Source organism: Ictidomys tridecemlineatus, chromosome 12 (assembly GCF_052094955.1).
Source record: "Ictidomys tridecemlineatus isolate mIctTri1 chromosome 12, mIctTri1.hap1, whole genome shotgun sequence".
NCBI classification, from domain to species: Eukaryota; Metazoa; Chordata; class Mammalia; order Rodentia; family Sciuridae; genus Ictidomys; species Ictidomys tridecemlineatus.
The window spans coordinates 86,423,779-86,446,679 of record NC_135488.1 but is presented as its reverse complement, the minus strand read 5'-3'; the positions used below and the strand labels follow the sequence as shown (position 1 = coordinate 86,446,679).

Here is a 22,901-nt window from a genome sequence, read left to right as displayed (position 1 = left end):
TAAATGTGTACTGTAAGACTGAGCTACTCCCCTAACCCCATATAATTGATTTGGTTAATAGAATTTTGAAATTTTATTACAGTTTTGGTGTTTGATGATTCTACACTTGCGAAAACTAAGTTTATTTTTTTCTGTTCATCTATTCTGGAGAAGTTTGAATAAAAATATAAAAATGAAACAAATTTTGTAGCTTAATATGTAAATTTTCAGTTATAGTCTCTCCTTTTTTAGATTTTTGTTTTATAAACTAGTTTGTAAAGATAGTACAGATTTGGAAGATCAGAGATAATTTAGATTACATAATTCTGCTTACCATATATCTAGAATCTTTTTCTTAGAGATAGAGTTATGTTTTTGTTCTGGTTATTTGTTCTCTTGAGCTTTTGCTTTCTGTTGACTTTTCTGCCTCTGGCTTTGCTTACTTGATTTTTATTTAAGTACAGGGTTGCCATCAAATTTGGAAACAGATGGATACACAATAAATTGTTTATTGGTCTTATTATAGGATATATTAAAATAATACCTATGTTTTCAGATTTTATGATCAGCCTATTGAGGGTGAATTTGTATAGTTGGGTCTTTGTGTTTTTGTCCAATTTATAATGCATGGTCAAATGACCAAGTCAAGTATAAAGCATATTTTGAATACAAAGGAGTAGAGATAAGTGGTTCTAGAGAGTGACCTGGAATAACATTAACCTCAGATTTTTAAGGTAGATGAAAATGATCTAATAAGGTAAAAATAAATGTGATATTTAATTGGTTGTCAGGTGGACCGGCTAAAAAGTTTGGAAAATGCTGGATAGTATTAGCTTCAGGAGTAGACTTGAAAGATATTAAGAGGGGTTATTGTCTCATGAAGAATGTGCAATGAAATATCTTAACAGATACTGGTAAAGTTTTCTTTATTTTGATAATGGGGATTAAACCACTGCCTTATGTCCCAGTTCTATTTGTTGAGTCTCTTCCAAATTTTAATAGCCAATTAAAAAAAAATCTTTTGGTAGAGATACATTATCTTTTAGAATGTTCTCTATTAAGAATTTTGTTTGTTTGAGATTTTGTTTAAAACTTACTCTGTAGGGCCAGGGATATGGCTCAGTGGTAGAGTCCTTTATGTAGCGAGCATGAGACCCTGGGTTCAATTTTGAATACTGGAAAAAAGAAAAAAAAGAAAGAAAGAAAACTTAGTCTTTGTCTTCTGTAAACTGTTAAGATAATGTAATGACTATTAAATTCATGTTGAACTTTTTGGCTGCATATTTCATAGGTGGTGCTGCTTCATATTCCATTGCTGCAGGAGGCACAAAATACCTGACTTTGGCACTGTTAGCATTGTTAAGTTTTGATCATTGGTTTACTTGTGGTGACTGCTGAATGTCTCCATTGAGAAGGAACATTTTCCCTTGTGATTACCAGGTAATCTGAGGCATATTTTGTTTCTATGTGAATCCATTCCCCCTTCAGACTTTGATTTAATGAATTACTGATTTCTTTCTGCAAATGGGTCTTGACAGGAGTCATCAAACTACATGCAACCCATTGGTTAAGTTTAGCCTGAGCTTTCATGTACTTCTTCAGAACAGGGAATCAACTCCAGGGCCCTATTCATGCTAGTCAAGCATCTACTACTGAGCTACATCTCCTTCCTGGGTTTGTTTTGGTTTTTTTTTTTAGATGTTGATGGACCTTTATTTATTTATTTAAAAAAAATTTTTTTAGTTGGCAGTGGACTTTTATTTAATTAATTAATTTATGTATTTATATGTGGTTCTGAGGATTGAACCCAATACCTCACACATGCTAGGCAAAGCACTCTGCCACTGAGCCACAACCCCACCCCCCTCCTTCCTGGTTTTTGATACTAGAATTATAGCCAGGAGTGCTTGATTCTGAGCTTCCCAGCCCTTTTTGTTTTCTTTTGAGACAGTGTCTCATTAAGTTGCTCACTCCCACCCATTGCCTCACCAGTCAGTGGTGAAAATAGTATTTCATTTTGACCTAACTTTGCATTTTCCTATTACTTGTGAGGGCCAGTAACATTCTCTTATTGGTCACTTAAATTTCTCTTTCCGGATGTTTGTCATTGTTGTTTGCCTTATTTTCAAACTTTTTTTTTTTTTTTTTTAAAGATAGGAGAGAGAGAGAGAGAGACATATGCTAGTAGCTGATGTGGTCTGTAGGCCTAAAACTACTTTCTTGAGGCTTTGTCCAAATCTATTAGACCCCAAAGTTTTAAAAAGCCATGAAAGCAATTAAAAAAAACCCTAATGATAAACACAACATGGATGGATGTCAAACATTATGTTAAGTGAAAGAAATCAGGCATAAAGGAGTATGTTTAATTATGATTTCCTTTACATGAAGTTCTAGAAAAGGCAAAACTCCACTGGTAAGCAGAACAGTGATTGCCCTTAATCTAGAAGGGATAGGGAGGTTGACTTCAGATGTATAAGAATAGACTTTAGGAGTGAGGGAAATGTTCTGTATATTTGGTGATTACACAAGGTATATTTGTGAGAACTCAAATCATATACATAAAATGGACTGTGTAACATTCAGAAAGCAAAACCAAACCCCAAGGTATCTTCAAAAAATAGGGAGAAGTTGGACAGCAAAATGGAACTTTATGGATTAGTTCACATCCAGCAATCTGAGATTTTCATAGTGAACCTTTTTCTGAAAGTAAAACTGTCTAATGTTGATGAAACCCATTTTATGTCTCTGACAGGGAGTATATATCAGAGAAGGTAATATTCAGATAAATGCACTGATTTTACTGAATTTTAAATATAAGCAATCACATACCCGTGTGTGTGTGTGTGTGTGTGTGTGTGTGTGTGGTGTGTAAAATCTGACCTAAATGTTTTGATAAAACCTAGTTAAGAGCTTGATGCTGGTGTACATCTGTAATTGAGAGCCTGAGATAGGAGGATCTCAAGTTAGAGGTCAACCTCAGCCACTTAGGAAGACCCTCAGCAATTTATTGAGATCCTGTCTAAAAACAAAACCTAGTTAGGTTTTTTCCCTCCCCTAATTTGATTTCAGAAGTTGAAAGGATTTCAGAAATTAAAAAAGAAGTTTTTTTAAAAAGAATATTTAAAAATGTTGAGCCTGATTGGAAAATCTTAACGGTTCAAGATGTTATTATTCATAGGATAATCTTTCTAAACATCAGATAATTTCTCATTCATGAATATATTTTGTTGTTTTACTTTTTTTTGTGCTGGGGGTTAAACCCAAGTGTACTTTTACAATTGAGTTACACCCACAATTCTTTTTATTTTTATTTTTTTACTTTGAGACAGGATCTCACTAGGTTGCCCTGGCTGGCCTTGAACTTTCAGATCACCTGTGTCAACCTCCCAAATAGCTGGGATAAAGGTGTGGCCACCTAGTCTGTGCCTGATGAAATTATTGGACTTTAAAAGAAGTAGAAAAGCAGGGTTTGGTGGTGCACACCTCTAATCACAGCTACTTGGGCGAACGAGGCAGGAGGATTTCAAGTTCAAAGCAATCCTGAGCAAAACCTGTCTTCAAATTTTAAAAATATACAAAAAGATCGGGGGCTGTGGTTGTGGCTCAGTGGTAGAGCGCTTGCCTAGCATGCGTGAGGAGGCACTGGGTTCGATTCTCAGCACAGCATATAAATAAATGAATAAAATAAAGGTCTGTCAACATCTAAAAAAAAAAAAAAGATCAGGAAATGTAGTTCAGTACCACATGTGTAAATAAATAAAGTCCAATTATTTACTTAGTATTGTTCTTGGTGAGTTTTTCCTCAATATATGATATGTCTGTTAATATATAGTTTCTGGTTTACTTCAGGGTCATTTTCTTGTAGTGTTCAGTATTTGTTCTGTTACCTTGCTTTGCTTTTTTTTTTTAATACTGTGGATCGAACCTAGGTCCCTGTGCATGCTAGCTAAAAGCTCTACCAGTGAGTTACACCCCAGTCCTTTTTATTTGATTTTGAGAGAGCTGTCCTTGAACTTTGAATCCTCCTGTCCCAGCCTCCTAAATAGCTACCATTATAGGCATGTGTGCTACTATGCCTGACTCTTTTTTTTTATTAGTTGCTCAAGACAATACAATGATCTTGACATATCATACATTTGATTCAAATAGGGTATGAATTCTCATTTTTTCATGTGTATACATACAGCAATCCTAGTGTTAGTTGTATTCTGCTGCCCTCCCCGCCCCTCCCCATTCTCTACCCATTCTATAAATTAACTATAAATTAACCTGACTCTTGTTTTGATGTTTAACATGTGTTTTCTCTTTCTCATTAAACATTATCAGTTTATTTGCTATTTCTCGCATTCTCTTATTTTGTCTTTGTTTATGAAATCATTTAAAAATTTTTCTTTCCTAAGTTTTTTCACTCTTCAATTTTTCTTTATTGCCTACTTTTTAAAAGTTTTCTAATTTTGATGTTTTTCTTTTATAACTTTTTTCATTTATTTTAGTGTGTGTGTATATATATATTTTAAATATTTATTTTTTAGTTTTTTTAGATGGACACTATATCTTTATTTTACATTTTTTTTATGTGGTGCTAAGGATCAAACCCAGTACCTCACGCATGGTAGGAGAGCACTCTATCACTGATCCACAATCCCAGCCTCCTCTTTTAGGATATTTTAACTGCTTTTTTTTTTTTTTCTTCCAGTGCTGGTGATCAAACCCAGGGCCTTGTGGATTCTAGTCAAGTGCTAACACTGAGCTATAAGTCCCCTCCCTTTTTTAAAAAATAATTGATTATAGCCAGACACAGTTGCACATGCCTGTAATCCCAGCAGTTTGGGAGGCTGAAGCAGAAGGATCATGAATTCAAACCAGCCTCAGCAACTTAGTGAGGCCCCAAGCAACTTAGTATGGGACCTTGTCTCAAAATAAAATAAGGACATGGCTTAGTGGTTAAGGTGCCCCTGGGTTCATTCCCCCTGGTCCCAAAATAAATAAATAACTGAATTGTGTGTGTGTGTGTGTGTGTGTGTGTGTGTGTGTAGAGGAGATGAGAAAGAGAATTTCTTATGATTGTATTGAATTGTGTTATTATTATTATTATTATTATTATTTTTATTTTTATTTTAAATACTAGGGATTGAATCTAGGAATGCTTTGCCACAGAGCTATATCCTCCAGCCCTTTTTATATATATATTTTTTTATTTTGAGACAGGGTCTCACCAAGTTGTTTAGGGCCTTGCTGAGTTGCTGAGGTTGGCCTCAAATTTGTGATCCTGCCTCAGCCTCCCAAATCTCTGGAATTACATCTGGAATTATAGGTGTGTACCACTGCGTGTGTGGTAGACTGTAATAGATTTTGTCACTCATTTTTATGGGAAAATTTCTTGAACTTTTAGGAGGATAAAATAGGTATAATGTTTTGCAACTTGGATTCTTTTCTAGAGTTTCTCTTTCTGTGAAGGTTTGCTAACCACAGGAACTTTGTTTTTAGAGTTTATAGGACCCATATTACTTCAGACTTATTGTATTGTGGTCTTTTTATACTGTCTTACCTCTTGGGTCTTGCACAGTTCCTTCTCAGTTTTGGTTTGTTACTAGATTTTCATTAGTGTATTGGAGTTCGTCTCATCTTGGGATCTTCAGAAACTTATTTGATTTCCTTCTGTTTCTCTAGCACAAATATTTAGACCACCCTTTTGTGGGGCTTATGTGGGGAGTAATGGCTTTGTCACCTAGTTTTGGTAAATATTGTACATGGTTTGTCTGTTTAGGGGGAGGATATTTTAAAATTATGCATTTGCTAACACTATCTTCTTAGAATTCTTACCTACTCTACTATACTTCCTGCCAGAGAATATGAAATATGGCTATTTCAGTGAAGAATATCCACATTCTACCCATGAGTATTTTTCACATGTTGTTTTGGAAGCCATTACCTGCATAGGATAGGATAAGTAAAACAATAGTATTGGAGATTTGGCCTCCAGGTCAATTGCAGCTGGATACTGGGGTTATGTTTTATGTAAGTGACGTAGAGCCTAAAGAAGGCAGAAGGTTTCTATACCACCATCCATTTAAGCCCCCAAAGCTTCTGCTTCACTTAAATACTATGAAGGGCATACCTGCCAGCCCAGGAGAAAGAGAATTATCTGGAGAGCTTTTAACTCAAGTATGAGAGTCAGAGGATGGTGGTTAAAAGATCTAACTTGGGAATTGGACTGCAAGAGTTGATGTCCTAGTTTTGTGACCTTGGCGAGTTTCTTGACCTCTCTGTTTCCCCATTTGTAATGGGACTATAATAGTCCCTTTCTCATAGGATTGTTGTAAAAATTAAATGAGTTAATGCTTTTAAATATGTTAGAACAATGCCCAGCACACAGTAAAAATACAATAATTATCTATTGCTCTAAGTTGTTCCATGATGGTTCTATCTGATAGGATGCAGAACTATTAGCATTTGACATAGTTGACCACTTCCTCCTCTGAAAACACATTTTTCTTTTCAGGAGTTACTGTTCTCTTGGTTTTCCTCCCACAGCCCTGGTTTCTGATTCTCAGTAACCTTTAAAATTGCATCCTTTTCATCTCTTGACCTTTAAATATTGCAGAGCTCTAGACTTAATTCTTTAATTTCTCCTCTCTCTCTCTCTCTTCTCTCTCTTCTCTCTCTCTTCTCTCTCTCCTCTCTCTCTCCTCTCTCCTCTCTCCTCTCTCCTCTCTCCTCTCTCCTCTCTCTTTCTTTCCAGTACTAGAGATTGACAAACCCATGGTTACTGAGCTACTCCCTTTCTCATCCCCAGTCTCTTGTTGAGGGTGTGTAGTGCTGGGAATAGAACCCAGGTTCATGCATGCTAGGCACATCCCACTGAGCCACATCCCCAGTTCCCCCAGTTCTTTTTATATCGATTTTTATTTTGAGATAGCCTTGCCAGGTTGCTCAGTACTTCTGCCTTAGCCTGCAAGTCACTGGGATTACAGGTGTGCACCACCATGCCCAAGTAGTTTCTTTTTAATTCATCCTTTTTTTTTTTGTTCTCAGGAGCTTAATTATCATCTAAATGCACCCAGATATATATCTTCATCCCTGATCCCACTCCTGAGCATCATATTCCTAAATCCAGCTGCCTAGAGTAACTCCACTTGGATATGCAATAGTCATTTCTAATGGAATGCCTTCAAAACTGACCACCTGATATATATGATGCCTCCCACTTTCTTAAATTGCTCTAGTCACAGATTAAATCTGGGCTTCTTAGGCCAGAGTTAGTTTCTTAAGCTTTCAAAGGCAGATCATATTTTCATTTTTATTAGTCTCCACTTAAAATTTAGTGTTTTCTTCAGTTACCAGTGTGACTAAATCACAGTAGTGTAGCAATACTTTTTGACTTTTCTTCATTATCATTTTGACTTTTCTTCATGCAGGAATCTCAGAAATACTGTTAAATTCATCACCTCTTCTGAGTTATGGTACTTTATTAGACCTGCCACTGAATGTTGTTGTTATGTTAATGAAGAAGACATAGTTTGTCTGGGTTTCATAGTAATCCTAATTATTGTATGCATTTTATGCTTTCCTGACTTCTAACCCCACCTTAGTTTTGCCTGTTTTTATATTCTGTTTAAATGGAATCGCATAGTATGTACTTCTCATGTCTAGTTTCTTTTCAGTATTTTTGAGATTCACCTATATTCCTGTCTATTGTATCCTTGCGGTTTTATAATTATATGCTCATAATAAAAAGGATGTAGAGTTCAAAAAAGCATCACAGGTGACATTAAATCAGTTCCTCTTTTATGTGCTACCTTTCCTTATGTTGAAGTGTGCTAACTTGAAACTTATTAATTGGACATTTCATGTTTTTGTTACAGCCTGAATAACAGGTATAACAGTTCAGAACTGCGTGTAGTCTGATTTTTAGAACACACTATTGGTATCCAAAGTGACGGATTTCCTTTTTTCCCAGATAAAAGCAAAAGCATAATACCACTGTCAGAGAGCTATGTTTTATTTTATTACTGATCTTTTTCCCTTATTGAAGGCTTGGATAAGGAATCAGAATTGATGCTATTTTCTGGCACAATGGCACATGCCTAATTCCAGTTATTTGGGAGACTAAGCTAGGAGATTCACAGGTTCAAGGCCAGCTTGGGCAAATTAGTGAAACTCTCAAAATAAAAAGGGCTGGGAATGTAGTTCAGAGGTAGAGTGCCCCTGAGTTCGTTTCCTAGTACTGTGCAAGTGAGCGCGCGTGCGCGCGCGCGCGTGCGCGCGCACACACACACACACACACACACACACACAATACGTATGTGTGCGCATGCCCTTTGATTTTGAAATTTCTGGGCCAGTGGAAAAGCTCAGAGGTGGTAGCGCGTGTGTGTGTGTGTGTGTGTGTGTGTGTGTGTGTGTGTGTGTGTGTTCCTTGATTTCGAAATTTCTGGACCAATGGAAAAGCTCAGAGGTGGTAGCACTTGCCTGGCAGGCATGTGTTTCTAGGTCTGAACCCCAGCACTGGGAAAGAAAAAAAATTTCTAAGTATGTTTTTGAGTTAGGGGAAAAAATGTAAAACTTACTCTCATACCTAATGTCTCTTACATATAGATCAATTTCTCAAAATCCGTGATTTACTTAATTTATTTGTTTTCATAATCTCTCTCTCTCTTTTTCTTTTTAATATCAGGTATTGAACCAGGGACACATAACCATTCAGCCACATCCCCATCCCTTTTCATTTTTTATTTTGAGACAGGGCCTTGATAACTTCCTGAGGCTGGCTTTGAACTTGCTATCCTCCTGCCTCAGCCTCCCAAACCACTGAGATTAAAAGTATATGCCACCACGCCCAACTCCATAATCTCATTTTTGAGGGATTCTGAAAACTTCCCAGCCTATTTATTCCTGTGAATAGCATTATTTTGCTATCAGAGTTGGGTGTCAGCAGTGCCTGAAAATCCAGCATCATAATGAAAATGGTAAAATATCAGTTTAACAGTTATTTAACAACTATTCAGAACCTTTTGAACTTTTCATATCAATGATTATTTCAAAGATCTTAAGCAAATGCCATTGATATTTGGAAGAATAGAGAACTTTTGATTCAGTTTTGAAAGCATTAAGTTTTGGAGAGGACTGTGGGGTACAGCTCAGTTGTAGAGTTCTTGCCTAGCATAAGCAAGGTCCTGGGATGAATCCCCAGCACTGCAACCCCCCAAAAAGTAAAGGATGAGAGCCAAATGTTCTGTTTCTGTGCTTATTAATGCTGGGGTAATGGGTGCTTTTTCTGTTCATTCAAGTAGATATTTATAAATAAATAAATATCTGGTTTGCTCTTTGTAGTTTGTGATTTTTTAAGCATCTCTTTGAGCTGATTTTATTACTACCATAATTTATTTTAGCAATATTTTAATAATACAAACTTAATTTAGGCTCTGTCTTGCAGAGGCTGGGAGTGAAAAGTACTTGGCGAGATGATAGAAACATTTTTTTATTTTTTATTTTTTTCAGTACTGAGGATTGAATCCCCAGGGATTCTTACCACTGAGCTATATCCCTAGTTCTTTTTTTGTTTATTTTGAGACAGGGTCTTGCTAAGTTGCCTAGGCTTGACCTTGAATTTGTAATACTCTTGCCTCAGCCTCTGAAATTGCTGGGATTACAAGTGTGTGACAACATTCCTAGCTACAAGCATTTCTTGATAACCCTTGGGGGATATGCGGCCTCAGTTAAATTTTTTAAATAGAGGCATTATTTTAAGCATTTCTGTGTATGAGTTTTTAAATTCTCATGATTCTCTGAGATTAGGTATTATTCCCCTTATTCTATAAAACAGTGAAGCATACGAAAGACTGACTTGACTAATGTCACCTACCGTGTAGCTGGTATATCTAAATCCAGGATTCAAATCCAGACAGCCTGCCTCTCGAGTCCTTGCTTTTAAATGCAGATAAATAGAGTAGAATATATTGAGGAGATAAATTAAGAGATATTGGCTGAGAATCTTCCAATCTTGAAACCTGGGTCATCTACCTCAGGAAGATCATTGAGTCTCAACCTCAAAATGTTTTAAAGTTTAGGGCATTTAAACTAGGGATCTAGGGCTCAATGCTACTACATAAAATTAATCAAATTTTTTATGCTGTTTCTGTTATCAAATTATATATATATATGTATATATTTTTTTAAAAAAATATCTATTTTTATGTGGTGCTGAGGATTGAACCCAGTGCCTCACTTGTGCTAGGCAAGTGCTCTACCACTGAACCACAGCCCCTCTCCTCAAATTATATATTTTTGATATTCTGGTTAGTTTGAACATTGCATATCAATATTACCATTTTGAATTCCATAATTACTATCTGTTATTGCATGCATGCTTCCTTTAAATTTATTTTGTGTTAGCTTTCTTCATTTCTAAGTGCCATTTTATTACCATTAGACTTTTTTTTAATTGATAGGGCTAAGCACATGCTAAGCACACACTGTACCCCTGAGCTATGTCCCCAGTCCTGTTAACCATTTTAAGTGTATAATTAGTTTGCTACTGTTAAATATATTCACCGTATTGTGCAACGGAACTCCAGAACTTTCATTTTGCAAAATTGTCCTCTTTGCCCATTCATATAATTCCAGCCAGGTATAGTGCTTGGAATTACAGTGACTCAAGAGACTGAGAGCAGGAGGATCTCAAGTTCAAGGCCAGCCTCAGTAATGTAGTGAGACCTGTCTCAAAATTTAAAAAATTTTAAAAAGAATTGGGGATATAGCTCAGTGGTAAAGTTCCCCTAGGTTCCATCGCTAGTATCCCTCTCCACCTGTTTTTGTTCTGTGCATGATCTCATTTTTACTGTATATGAGTTCTTAACCCTGCATAGAATTTCCTCCACAGTTCTCCCCCTCCATTTTCAGATGCTAAATTTGCTTGGAAAGGACTTTAGTGCAGGGCCAACTCTGTGCTAGCAATCTTCTTAGGACACTTAGGGTCTGCCTATGCCAGGCAGATTGATTGATGGCAAATTTGCCATCATTCTCAAGGAACTCATGTGTTGACTGAATGTTTATGTACTTGGCTTTCTCAGTGGACTGAGGATGTAGCTTAATGGTAAAGCACCTCTGAATAATATATAAACTCCCTTTCTCCCAATCCCCTGATAACTATCATTTTCCTTTCTGTTTTGATGAATTTAACTACTTTACATACCTCATGTACATGGAATAATGTAGTTTGTCCCTTTGTTACTGGCTTATTTCACTTAGCAGAGTCTTCAAGGTTAATCTTTATTGTAGCATGTGATAGGATTTTATTCCTTTTTTTTTTTTTTCTTTTTCTTTTGGTACTAGGGATTAAACCCAAGAGCAGTCTACCACTGAGCTACATTTCTAGTCCTTCACATTTTTTATTTTGAGACAGGGTCTCACTAAATTGCTGAGGCTGGCTTCAAACTTGCAGTCCTCCTGTTTCAGCATTTCAAGAGCTGGGATTATAGTCCCTGCCTCTGGCGATTTTCCTTCTGTTTAAGGCTGAGTAATATCCCTCCCCATATATATATATATTTATTCATTCATCCCTCATTGAACATTTGGTCTGTTTCTATCTCTTGGCTGTTATGAATAATGCTGCTGTAAATGTGGATATGCCAATATAAATGTCTCTTGGAGGCCCTAGTTTCAGTTCCTTTGGATATATGCTCAGAAGTATGACTGCTGAATCATGGTAGTTCTTTTTAATTTTTTTTAGGAACCGCCATATTATTCCCCCAGAGTTCTTTTAATTTTGGGTCATCTGAAAGTTCACAATGATAATGTCAAGTTCACTTCTCCCCAAGTAGTGGACTTTGATTCTATTTCTATCTTTCCTTAGCTCTGAGAAATTGTTGTATTTGTTTCTTTGATTTTTTTTTTTCCGTTTTGTTTCTAGAATACTACTTTTTCTGATTTTTTGGTACTGGTGGTTGAACCTAGCTGCACTTTACCACTGAGCCACACCCCCAGCCCCTTTTATTTTTTATTTTGAGACAGTGTCTCCTAAGTTGCTTAGGGTCTTACTAAACTTCCAAGGTTTGTCTCAAACTTGAAGTCATCCTATTTCAGCCTCCCAGATTGCTGGGGTTATAGGCATGCACCACTGTACTTGGCTGTTTCTAGAACACATGTTTCGTTCATTGTTGCAATTCTTATATTGAACCTCTATGATATTCACTATTTTCTTTTTAAATATATATTGGGAGATTGCTTTGACTTACTTAAACTTTCAAAAACCATCTAAGGAGACTGAGTTTGAGGCTTTGTTTTTATTTTTGTTTTTTTTAAGGAGAGATAAGTTGAGGCACTCACGCCTAAATCTGCATAGCTATTTTTCATCTTCTGTTCTATTTTCATAGCATCCTTTTCTTGTTTTATGGAAGCAAGATGAGATGTCTTTCAGTCTTTGAGGATTCTGATTTTTTTTTTAAACATTGTCTTCCATTTTCAATTTTGTCTTCAATTTTCCTTCTACCTCTGCTTTTATCTTTCTGCCTTTTAGCAAGAAGAAGGACACACTTTACATCTGATTATTTTTGTCTATTCATACTTTTAAAAAATATGGTAGGCAAATGCTCCATCACAAACCAGAACTCCTAGTCCTTTATTCTTAGATATGAATAGAAAATTCACCTTGAATTTCTTTGGAAAATAGCACTTATGATTTGTCTGTATGAGGAAATCTGAAATTGATGGCTTTTTGTAGCTTTTAGTTGCTCTCTCTGTTTTTTTTCTGTGCATGATCTCAGTTTTACTGTGTATGAGTTCTTAACCCTGCGTAGAATTTCCTCCACAGTTCTAATTTGTTGAACTACTGATCCCTCCATTCTGTTTCATTGATTGCTATGCTCCCCTCCACATTACATTTACCAAAAATTTTAAATATTTTTACCTTTTAGTGGAATATTTCTTGTCTCCCTTGTCTTGTTGCCTACCTTCTCATTGTTATGTGTTTTATACCTTTAAAATTTTCCTTTATTAACATTTTATGAAGTATTAGGAGGGATTCAAAACAAATGGTTGTGTCCATCTATCTTGAACTAGAAACTCATTTATCACATTGGTTAAATATTTCACAATCGATTAAGCTACATGAGGGCATTTGTATTACAGATTATTATTATTTTTATTTATTTATTTATTTTTTTAGTTCTCGGCAGACACAACATCTTTTTATTGGTATGTGGTGCTGAGGATCGAACCCGGGCCCCACGCATGCCAGGCGAGCGCGCTACCGCTTGAGCCACATCCCCAGCCCATTACAGATTATTTGATAAAAGTATAAATTTGGATACTTTTGATTTTGAGAACATATTTGAAACTTAAAATCCTATTTCTTATTCCCTGTGTCACTTTTTAAAGATTTTCTTTATTCTAATTTGTTATATATGACAGCAGAATGCGATTCAATTCATTACACACAAAGAGCACAATTTTTCATGTCTCTGGTTGTACACAAAGTAGAGTCACCATTTGTGTCTTCATACATGTGCTTAGGGTAATGATGTCCATCTCACTCCACCTTCTTTCCTACCTCATGCCCCCTCCCCTTCCTTCCCCTTTGCCCTATCTAAAGTTCATCTAATCCTCCCATGCTCCTCCCCATCCCCATTATGAATCAGCCTCCTCATATCAGAGAAAACATTCGGCATTTGTTTTTTTGGGGGATTGGCTTACTTCACTTAGCATGATATTCTTCAGCTCTATCCATTTACCTGCAGATGCATGATTTTATTCTCTTTTAATGCTGAGTAATATTCCATTGTGTATAATACCACATTTTCTTTACCCAATTATATACTGAAGGGCATCTAGGTTGGTTCCACTACTTAGCTATTGTGAATTGTGCTGCTGTAAACATTGATGTGGCTTTGTCCCTGAAGTATGTTGTTTTAAAGTCCTTTGGTATAAATCGAGGGGTGGGATAGCTGGGTCAAATGGTGGTTTCATTCCAGTTTTCCAAGGAATCTTCATTCTGCTTTCCATATTGGCTGCACCAATTTGTAGTCTCACCAGCAGTGTATGAGTATACCTTTTCCCCCACATCTCACCAACACTTATTATTGTTTTTATTCTTGATAGCTGCCATTCTGACTGGAGAGTGACATGAAATCATAGAGTAGTTTTGATTTGCATTTCTCTAATTGCTAGAGATGTTGAACATTTTTCATATATTTGTTGATTTTATATCATCTTCTGAGAAGTGTCTGTTCAGGTCCTTGGCCCATTTATTGATTGGGTTATTTGTGGGGTTTTTTTTGTTTTTTTTTTTAAATGTTTTATTTATTTTTTTTTTAAGAGAGAGTGAGAGAGGAGAGAGAGAGAGAGAGAATTTTTAATATTTATTTTTTAGTTCTCGGCGGACACAACATCTTTGTTGGTATGTGGTGCTGAGGATCGAACCCGGGCCGCACTCATGCCAGGCAAGCGCGCTACCGCTTGAGCCACATCCCCAGCCCGTTATTTGTGGTTTTGATGTTAATATTTTTGAGTTCTTTATATATCATGGAGATCAGTGCTGTATCTGATGTGCGTGTAGTAAAAATTGTGTAGGCTCTCTACTCACCTCACTGATTGTTTATTTTGCTGAGAAGAAACTTTTTAGTTTGAATCTATCCCATTTATTAGTTCTTGATGTTAATTCTTGAGCTAAGGAGTCTTATTAAGGAAGTCGGGACCTAATCCAACATGATGGATTAGGTGTGCACCACTGGGCCTACTTTCTCTTCTATTAGGTGCAGGGTCTCTGGTTTAATTCCTAGGTCCTTGTTCTGAATCACTTTTGAATTCCCTCGCTTGTACTTAGTTTTGAAACATTTTTTCCCACTTCTTTGAAAGTAATTTTAAATAATTCTTTTTTTTATAGTTTTTTTTTTTTTTTTAAGAGAGAAAGAGAATTTTTAATATTTATTTTTTAGTTTTCGGCAGACACAACATCTTTGTTGGTATGTGGTGCTGAGGATCGAACCTGGGCCACACGCTTGCCAGGCAAGGGCGCTACGGCTTGAGCCACATCTCCAGCCCTTAAAGGATTCTTTAAAAATTTAGTAAGTAGATAAAATTTAAATGACTTTGATCTTTTATTTGTAAGTGTTAGACAAGGCATCTGTTAAAACAGAAGTGACATTTATTTTGGCTAAACAGTTTCTGTTCTACATATGTGTTTACATAGCATTTTCACATTCTATAATTGAACAGAACAAGTACCTTTTTTGGAGGGGAAGTGGACTAAGTTTTACTGTTACGTTTGTCAAGGAAATGAGTATTAATTACCATTTAATAGTGAAATTGGTATAGAATTGTTGTGCTGAAATGAGAGTTTACTTAGACATGAAATTTCATGTGGGTGTATGCATCTTTTTAAATAGTTTTGCAACATAAAAATTTAAGTTGATTCTTAAGGGTAACTACTAATCAAGGTACTATTCAAACATGTTTTTAGTATTTTTTGCTCCATATTCATGCATCTAATCTATTGTAAATTTCACAACTTTACATAAATGGCATCATGGTCTGTGTATCCCTTTCTACCTTTCTTTGTTTTTGAGTTTTATTCATGGTGATAACATGTAAGTATCATCCATACTTTTAACTTCTGTAGAGTATTACATTGCATTAGAATCATTGCATACTTTTCTTTGGGTGTATAGGAGAATTTCCATAGTTCCACAGGAAAATGTTCATGTTTGCTTTCCCAGATATTATTCTGGAGATTTCTTATGTAAACCAAAACTAGGTTTCTGTAATGTAACTTATTTTTTTCCCTTTGGGAATTTTTTGGGTTTTATTTTCATCACCAGTATTTAAAATTTTTAGATACTTTTTTGTTGCGGTGGTTCTTTTTTCAGTGTTTATGTTTATATTCATGTTGTTTAGCTCTGGGGAACTTTTCTTCTTTTTCTTCTTTTTTGTACTGGGGTTTGAACCCAGGGGCGTTTGGGCACTTTACCACTGAGCTTAATACCCAGAGCTTTTTATTTTTTATTTTGAGATGGACTTGCTAAGATGATAATGCTGATCTTGAATTTGTGATCCTCCTGCTTTAGCCTCCTGTGTAGCTGGGATTACAGGTGTGCACCACTGTTCCTGGCTCTAGGAAACTTTTCTGAATAATTTTTTAGAGTGTTTCTCCTTCCTTTTCTTTCTATAATATCATCTAGTTGCATGTTGTACCCTAGACTGGACCTACAACTTTCTTAGTTTTGTTCTCCCATATTTTGAGTCTCTTTGTTAGTTGGTTGGTTGTTTGGTTTGAGGGGAAAGAGGGAATGTGAGAAATTCAATTTTGGGATGGTGTTATTTTCCAACTTAATTTTTTTTTTATTGTAGATGGACATAATACCTTTATTTATTTACTCTTATGTGGTGCTGAGGATCGAACCCAGTGCCTCACATGTGTTAGGCAAATGCTGTACCACTGAGCCACAATCCCAGCCCCCTAACTTGATTTTAATTGACAGATTATAGTTGTATATATTTATAAGGTACAAGGAGATATATATATATATATATATATATATATGATTAATTAAGCTAATTAGCATATCCATTACCTTAAGTATTGATTACACCTATATAATTTTAACTTTGCATCTCTCGGCCAACTCTCTCCATTCTTCTCCCTTATATCCTCTGAATCATCATTCTCTCAGCTTTTGTGAGTTTTGTTGTTTTAGATTTCCTTTCACAATAAGCCCTCCATATTTGTGGATTATGTATCTCTGAATTTAACCAATTTTGGATTGAAAATATTCAGGATAAAAATTCTAGGAAGCTCCAAACAGCAAAACTTGAATTTGCTATGCACCAAGCACTATGCCAAATCTATGTGAATGCAGTGATGTGTACGTATACCACGTAGTAGCCTTCCTCTCTTTCCCATACAGATCCTGTTCTCTCTAGCACTCAGTGTTGGAGTGTTCTTGTTTGAAGTAGTCTATAACTACATTATCTGGGAGTATTGAAAGTCCTCAGAGAGCAGTTGAACAATTGAACTATTAACTTGACTGAGGTTTCTAAGATTTCTGGGAGTTGTGAAAGAAGTCTTGAGTATTTCAGCATTCATTATGCAAATTATAGTTAAAATTTCTGATTTTTAGTAAGGCTTCCTCCTCTTCCCTCAGCTAAATCTGTTATCTATAAATCCAGAACCCCTGTAGTTCACCTTTTTCCTCACATCAAACCTTGTCTTTTTGTCTTGTGTGGTAGTGTTAATACATGGTTGTAGTTTTTTTTTGGGTGGGGGGCGGAGGTCATCATGGGGATTGAACCCAGGGCCTGGCACCTGCTAGGTAAGTACCCTACCACTGAGCTACACTGCCAGCTCCTACAAATTCTTTCTTTCTCTTTGAGAATTGGGATCTATATCCCTTTCCTTTGAATCTAATTAGGCCTCAGTGACTTGCATGTAACCAACAGAATGCAGCACAAATGATACTTTTGTCTTCTGAGGATAAATCAGAAAAGGCCTGATTATTCTTCCTGACATTCCCTCTGTGAAGCAAGGTGCAGTGTAAGAAATCTGAAAATGTGGAGATTGGACAGGAGAGTACATGTATAGATTCTCCTTGAGACAATCTCAGATGAATTCCTAGTCCATATCTGTATGCAACTATCAGAGAAAACTCAAGTGGCAACTGCCCAGTTGAGTATTTACAGCTGATGAGCTAATATTGATACATTATAACTGAAGCCTGTAATTTATTCCTGTTTTCTAAGTTTGTACCTAATGTCATTTTCCTGTTCCAAGATCACCTTACAAGTATATTACACAAATGTACCACACATTACATTTAGTCATCAAGTTTCTGTAGTCCCTCTTGTCTGTGCATCAGTTTCTCACACTTTTCCTTTTTTTTTTTTTATGACCTTGACAATTTTCCATAGTACTAGTCAGATACTTTGTAGGATAGTATTCTATTGGAATTTGTCTAATACTTTTCTCATGTTTAGACTGGGGTTATGGATTTGTTTTGGGGAGGAAGACCACAGAGGTAAAATGCCATTTAAAACACATAACAAGAATATGTATTATGTATATGATTTATAACTGTTGATGTTGATCACTTGGCTGAGTTGAAAACTTGTCAGTTTTCTTCATGTGAGGTTATTGTCTTTCTTCCCTCTGTTTTCATTTTGTGGTCTTCGCAGAGGATGTAGCTCACTTTGCTTGTCTAGCATCTGAAAAAACCTGAGTTTGATCTCCAGGTTAAAAAAAAAAAAAAAAAGCTTCATTTTGTGCCCTTTGAAAAGGCAGTCACCTGAGGGGAAGAAAGTTATGCTCCATCACTTTGAGAGCAGAGTATTTACGTAAGTTATTCAGAATTCTGTACTGAAGATTTGTCTATTCTTTCCATTGTTTGTTTATTTTTGATACTGAGGATTTAAGCTAGGAATGTTTTACCACTGAGTTAAATCTCCAGCCCTTTTCTATTTATTTTTTTATTTGAGACACGATCTCACTAAGTTGCTTAGGGCCTTACTAATAGCTGAGGCTGGCCTGAGTCGGGATTATAGTGTGTACCATGCCACTCAGCTCCAGTAATTTATTTTTATTAGTATGGATTCATGGATATTTGTTTTACACTTTGGATTATAATCCAATACTACTAATTTTATTTCTCAGGTTATTTATTAAAATAAAATCAGTTTGAACTACCATAAGCCAAAAATTGTAATAACTTCTCAGAAATACAATCACTGGGTCAGAGTTTCCAATTATTATATAATCTTGGTATTTTGGAGAAACGTTTCTAAGCTACTCGAGCATGACTGACAAAATCACTGGAGGAGTTTTCTATAACCAGCCTGACAGTTTTATTCAACACTGGTTGAAATGATCTAACTGAAAAAAAAAAAAAAAAAAAGAAATGATCTAACTGATGCTTGCCTTTTACTTTTCATTTTTAAAGTAAACAATGTTGAAATAATTTTAGATTTATAGAAAAGTTGTAAAGATAGTACAGAGTTCCCTCAATACCCCTTATCCAGTTTTCTTTAATGTTAACTTATAATATTACTATGGTACTTTTGTCAAAACTAAAAAACCTATATTAGTATTTCCTAAACTCCAGACTTTATTTGTATTTCACCAGTTTTTCTAGTAAGCCTCTTTGTGTTTCATTTTTCTGTGTTATAAAATGAGAATATTAAGAGTTTTGACCTTATTAGGTTGTTACTAGAATTAAATGGTACAGTGCATACCAATATCATAAGATACTGTCTGATACACAGAACACATACAAAGGGAAGCAATATTATTGTTATTTATATTACTTTTAGTCAAAAGAACATTATACTAGTTTTTAGAAATCCCTGGGAATATCTTATACATGAGCTGGAGGCTTCCCCGATGCTACCTCATCCTCTTGGTAGAAAGCAGATAGGATTGATAGATTGTGTTGTTGTTGAGCAAGGCTTGCTAATGTCCATGTACCCCTCACCAAAAAGTGGGCCAACTTAAGTAAGGAGGAGAATTTTGCTATGTCTGAATGTCCTTTGTAGAAGGTCTTTTTTTTTTTTCTTTTCTCCCAGACTATGAATCAGATCATGGCTTTGCATAATGATCTATATCCTAAGCCCCCCTTTTTTTAGACAGGGTCTAAGTTGCCCATACTGGCCTTGAACTTCTAATCCTCCTATCTCAGCCCCCCAAGATGTTGGGATTACAGGCATGTGCTACTCTATTATAAGGCATTGGAGTTTTATGATTTACTTTGGTTAAAGATGTCTTGAGACTTTTTCCTTGCTTTTCCTCTTTTTTTTTTTGATTGAACTGAGGGGTACTTAACCACTGACCCACATCCCCAGCCTTTTTATATTTTACTTTGAGACAGGGTCTTGCTGAGTTGCTTAGGGCTTCGCTAAGTTGCTGAGACTGGTTTTGAACTCGAGATCCTCATGCCTCAGCCTCCCAAGCCACTGGGGTTACAGGCGTGCCTGATGGTGTCTGGCTTTACTTGTATTTTTGATACTTGTTTTTCTAAAGGGTAAAATTTAAAAGAGTTAAATGTTTGTGAAGCATTTAAAACAGATCCTGCCAAAGAGTAAGCACTTTAGAAGTTTTTGCTTATTCCTTAGTGCCTCAGATATGATAAAAGCTTATTATAACTATGTGTTATAATGAGCCATTGGTACAAAATTGTATGAAATAAGAGGTAGGAGGACCATTAGTTCTCTCAGATGAGTCTCCTGGTTGTCCCTATAGAGGCTTGGTTTCAGGCTAGACTTCTGTGCAGAATGTCCCATCATTTTGTTTACCAGATGAAGAGTCTTTGGGCATGAGGCTGGTAAAAGTGGTAGTAATGTCTGGTATTTGTAATTATTAGGGAATAAAGGGATAATGAAATTAAGGCAATTTTTTTTATCTCTACCGTTCTTCAGTTTGAATTTCTGGGATCAAAAAGTATCCAAGTGTGGCCCTGGCGTAATGGCGCACATACCTGCAATCCCAGTTGCTTGAGAGGTCGAAGCATGAGAATTGCAACTTTGAGGCCAGTCTCAGCAACTTAAATGAGACCTTGTCTCAAAACCAAACAAACAAAAAGCTAGGCATGGTGGTGCACCTGTAATCCCAGTGGCCCAGGCTGAGGCAGGAGGATCACAATTCAAAGCCAGCCTCAGCAATTTAGTGAGGCCCTAAGCAACTTAGCAAAACCCTGTCTTAAAATAAAACATAAAAAAAGTCTGGGGATGTGACTTAGTGGTGAAATACTCCTGGGTTCAGTCCCTGGAACCAAAAAGAACTGGAAATGCAGCTCAGATGTAAAGCACCTCTGGGTTCAATCCCCACTACCTACCCGCACCTCACCCCCCCACACCCCCCACTCCCACCTCACCCCCCCACCCCACCCCTTTGCAGGAAAAAAAAAGTATCCAAGTGTGGTTATTCAGGAAAATGTGGTCCTAATTTTAAATTTTAAATTTTAATTTTAAATTTTAAATGTAGAGGGACAGCATTAAGTTAGCTTTGAAAATTTTATTGTCTGGAGAATTTGACACGCATAAAGATAGAAATAATAGTATATATTGAATTCCTATTACCTGTAACCCAGCTTGAACAATTATTGACAGAGCCAGTTAAAGATAAGATAGATTTGAGTCTGTATAAACTCCCATAACCTCATCAGTCTCATAGCAACCATATATATATTTTAAAAATTTATTTATTTTTGTTTCTTTTTTCTATTTGGTGCTGATGATTGAATCATGGTCTTGCATTTGCTGGACAAGTATTATATCTCTGAGCTGTATCCCCAGTTCTCCATATGTATTTTTTATATGTACAACTTTTACATTTTACAGTAAGAATACAAGTGTTTTTGTTTATTTGTGTTACCATTCATGTTTTTTTAAGTAATATTTGAGGTTATCCATCATTTTAAGTGGAAGATGACATTTTGTAATGTATATTTCTCAATCCCCCTCTTTGTTAACTTGTTTTTCTTTCCATATTCTATTCTGATTTTATCTTGGCAAGGGTACTGATATATATTTTTTTAAGTTGTAGATGGACACAGTATCTTTATTTTATTTATTTGTTTATTTTATATGGTGCTGAGAATTAAACCCAGTGCCACACATGTGCTGCACAAGCTCACTACCACTGAGCCACAACCCCAGCTAAGGTACTGTTATCTTTATGTTGCAGAAGACAACAAAGTGATGCATATTGATTTTTGTGTATTTAAATAGACATTATATAGAGGAGTTACAGGTAGAGTTTTAACTTTTGTTTTTTGATAGTGGTGCTGGGGCTTGAATTCTAGGTGCTCTGTCTGCCATTGAGCTATATCTCCCAGATGTTTTTGAAAAGATGTCTTATGGTTGGGTATGTAGGTCAGTGGTAGAGTGTTTGCCTAAGCATGTACCAGTGCCCGGGGTTCCATCCTCAGCACTGTGGAACAAAAAGAAGTCTTAATGTTAACCAGACCCTGCCTTTTATCCATTGATCCTGAATCTGCTTTCTGGAATAAATTAATAAGTCTTTTCTTTTTTTACAAGAATTCAGTGTTCACCATCAGTTCTTTTAGGACTTAATACCTCTCTTTTCTAAGCAGTCCCAAGTTTTTTTTTTTAAATGTCTTTTCTGATCTTCTTACTTATTAGTTTCATCAGTGTCCCTGTTAAATTATGGTTCTCAGAACTAATGCTATGCTTTATGTGTTTGGCACCAAACTTATCTGTTGTATTTATATTTTATAATTTTATTGAGGTTGAGTCAGTAACTTTGGTTCCCCATTTTCAGTTCCAGTAGGGCTCCAATAATGTAAGCATTATCAGATACATATTTTAAATAGCAGTCTACTTGATTTAGTGTTCACTTGCTCATTCATTTATTGATTTCACATAAATGAGATCAATTTCTATGCCATGGTTGTTTTATTAGTTTTGGTAATGAATAAGACAGATGGAGTTCATCTTTTCATGGAGCTTACATTCTAGTTAGGGTAAAAAAGTAAACAATTTAATGAAAACAGTTTATAAAAAAAAACAGGGACATGAGATATAATGGAGAATATGTATGATAATACCTAAGATTGGAAAGTTTCTCTGAGTTGACATTTGGGCTGAGATCTAAATGTCAAGAAGAGATTAGCTCTATAGCTATGGGTAGTTGGGATGAGGGTGATTTTTAGAAGCAAAAACAAGTAAAAAGAAGGTTAAAAGATGGAGAACAATCTTGACTTATCAAGGGAATGGAAAGAAGGCCATTGTGGCCAGAGAGCAAAAGTGATGATCAAAAAGTTAACAAGGTTCAAGAAGTAAACAGGGATCAGGTTATAAAGAATTGTCATACATTTGGATTTTCTTCTAAATTCAATTGGAGGTTTTGAGAGCCATAATTCCATTACATTTAAGAAAGTTCACTCTAGAAAATGAATTATAGGAAGGCAAAGGAGAAGCAG

At 35.8% G+C, this 22,901-nt stretch overlaps 1 protein-coding gene across 4 annotated transcripts in view; it reads left to right on the top strand.

Annotated features, from left to right (window-relative positions):
* The window catches only part of Ppm1b (protein phosphatase, Mg2+/Mn2+ dependent 1B), an 80,321-nt gene that overhangs the window by 7,589 nt on the left and 49,831 nt on the right, over positions 1-22,901 (top strand). The window contains exon 2 of one of the 4 annotated variants that reach the window (XM_078029275.1): positions 14,913-15,041. The exons of 2 other annotated variants lie outside the window; for them this stretch is intronic. The gene's annotated coding sequence lies outside the window, so the exon portion shown is untranslated. Of the gene's footprint in view, positions 1-1,397; positions 1,420-14,912; positions 15,042-22,901 lie in introns of those variants that run through there. One more of the 4 variants, XM_040271023.2, reaches the window with a different exon arrangement.